Genomic DNA, 3098 nt, shown 5'->3' on the forward strand with positions numbered 1-3098 from the left:
TAGACCAGTAAGCAATGTGAGGAGAAGGAAGGAAGGAGGGCGAAGGGGAGGGGAGGGGAAGAGGGGAGAGGGGGAGGGAGGGAGGGCCAGGAGGAGGAGCTGAGCAAACAAATTTTCCCACTTCCCTCTCCCGAATTTCCTCTCATTCCTCCCAGATTTTATGCCTTTCCACTTTCTTTGTATTTGGCATGCAGTTTTCAGCCTTCATCGTCAATCTTTTTTTTTTTTTTTATTAGGTCATACATTCTCTCTCTCTCTCTCTCTCTCAAAACTGGAAAAGTATGTCCCTGCAGAAGTTTGAATCCATGTTAAAATCGAGTCCAAAAATAGGGGGAAATTAAGAGGGGGAAATCTGGCAGCCAAGCAATGAAGATAAAAAATAAAAAGAAAAAAGAAAGGCTCCCTCTTCATCAGATTAATAATCAGAGTTAGGACGCATGTTTTACCTTTTCTTTTTTTGTAGTGAGAAAGTTTGGCTTTCCTTCATGATGGTCAAAAAAAAAAAAAAATGAGTTGAGACTGATATTTACAGTATGTTTCCTCGTAAGTTGAGAGAAAAATTAGGACAGACGCACAGGTGACGTCATTACCTGTATGATACGATGATGTCTGTTTTCTTTGTATTCTTGGTAATTACAGTGGGTTTTGGTACTGTAACCATTTCTGTCCGAGGACGTACTATTCCTTTTGTTTTGCTATCTCCAGATTGTTTTATTCCGTTTAGGAAAGGTTTATCGAACCTGAAGGGTTACATTTAGCCTTCGTTAATCCCTGACTTTTACGGTCGTAGTCTTGAAACTGAGGGCAAGGGTTACCCAACCCGCACCACACTCGAAGTGGAAGCTCATACCTTTCAGCATAATAGGTAATCTTGAAAGTGTTCAACTGCACCCCTTCGTGTGGGTTGGCGCGGCAAACAGCTGGTATCCCTGATTAATTTTTGAATTTAAAATATCAAAATAAAAATAAATAAAACATGACAGCTTCTAAGATTGTCATACAATATAATCTGGTAATGTTAGCAATTCTTACCTCTTTTATTATTAAAGAGTGGCATTTGTTCTTCAGTACTCTGTAAAAGTATGGATACAGGCTTTGAAGAAACTGTACCGTAGGCAAATTCTGCGTCTGACATAGCTTCAAAAGGGTTCATGCAGTCAGTAATAACCCTACGAATACGCCTTGGCTGGTCATACCTATTTGGACTGTATATCTGCCCCGAAATGCTTGTTTTTGCCATTTTTCCCACAGAACCCCGAAATTCCACTAGTTCTCTAAGACACTTGGGGGGTAATTTGAAAACTAATCACGAGCACCGAAAATAAAGGTCAAATTCGTTCAAATCACACCAAAATACATCAGAAAAATATATTGACAAGCTAAAACAAAATAGTGCTTGCTTGTAAAAGTTTACCGAATGCAAACATGAGACTCCATAATTCGTACTAACTGGCTGTGCACGAATCGTCTGTTTAGGTATAGTACTTGGCCATTCTCTATTGTAGGAATCATTTCATAAACTAATCAAACTAATCATAAAAGTATCATGCACCATATCTGATAAACAACCTAGTAGAAATGGTGAAAAATATAATGGAAATGGATACAGTATCTCATCTTTGTTTACGTCTCGTTGTAAATTAACCATCTCCGGAGAAGCGGTGAAGTCTTTCAAAACGATAAAAATATTAAACGCTTATTTTTTTCTTTACGCGATGTTTTTATCATTATATTAAAATTCCCATCACTCACACCATACAGTCCCTCAAATTCTACTTTTTTATTCTTTTCACAAAGCTAATATGACGAAGGAGCATGCGTAGGGGTGCTATGAGACCCCCGGCTTCCAGTACTAAGCTGCGGTAATCCTCTCCCATTCACCGGGGACGCTCTCCCTTTCGTGCGTTAAGCTAACCAAAAGATAAGGATAGGGCAGGGTGAACGCCTGCCAGCAGTTTAAGACTACGACACGTAGGGTTCTCTTGGAATCTCAGTAAAATCGTTTAGCAGTAAACAACATAAATAAATAAACAAGAACTACGTCATCTGATTAAAGAGGTATTGAAGGGGTTCATAAAGGCTTAATATCTAGTTCGAACAAAAAAAAAAAAAAAGCTCTCCAAAGATTAATATCGTCGGAGAATAGGAAGAAGGAAACAGAAAAGTTATCGTATTATCTCAGTGGCTCCTATGACTCACTCAGTAAAACGTGTGATATTAGTTAAAATAGAATATAAAATGTTCCGTCCATGAGAGGATTTTGAGAAGACGGGAAAAACGCGTAACTTCATTACCTTTCGAATCGAATAACGTCTATTTTCTGTTTATTTTTGCCACCTGCTGATGACTTTATTAAGCTTATAGTAGCGGAAGGCTTAATGACTTCATATTTTATTTATATTAGCACTAGACGATTTCATTCAGCTTAGGAGAGATTTCTGACTGGCCTGTATTTAGTAAGGGTTCTTGCATCTTCCCTGCTTCCTGGTAAGTGATAAATGAGTTGGTAAGTTTGTTATTCACCCCCTTCCTTTTCCTTACCAAAGATCCCTTCGGTAAGATGTCCTTCATATATCATTCCTTTTACCACGAGACTGTTTTGTTCAGTGTAGGAATGAGTCTTGGCGATAATGAGATTAGGAACTCTCTCTCTCTCTCTCTCTCTCTCTCTCTCTCTCTCTCACACACACACACACACACACACACACACACACACACACACACACACACACACACACACACACACACACACACAGGATGAGCAGATGGGTTTGATATGCGTTCCCCTCGTTAACGCAGTCAGCCTCCTATGACTCATTCAGCGAAATTAAATCATCTGGCGTTAACTGAAGTAGAACACTGAGTTATTCTCATCGTGAGAGGGGTAATAGCAGCAATATTAACCACTTCAGAGTTATTCCTACCATGAGAGGGTTAATGACTTCAACATTAACCCCCTTGGAGTTATTCCCAACATGAGATGGTCAATGGCAGCAATTTTAACATCGAGTTATTACCACTATGAGAGGGTTAATGGCAGCAATATTAACCCCTTCAGAGTTACCGCCATGAGAGAGTCAGTGGCAGTTTTTTTAACA

The sequence above is a fragment of the Coenobita brevimanus genome, chromosome 76, assembly GCF_032717465.1.
Source record: "Coenobita brevimanus isolate Jiangsu-jjx chromosome 76, ASM3271746v2, whole genome shotgun sequence".
Taxonomy (NCBI): domain Eukaryota; kingdom Metazoa; phylum Arthropoda; class Malacostraca; order Decapoda; family Coenobitidae; genus Coenobita; species Coenobita brevimanus.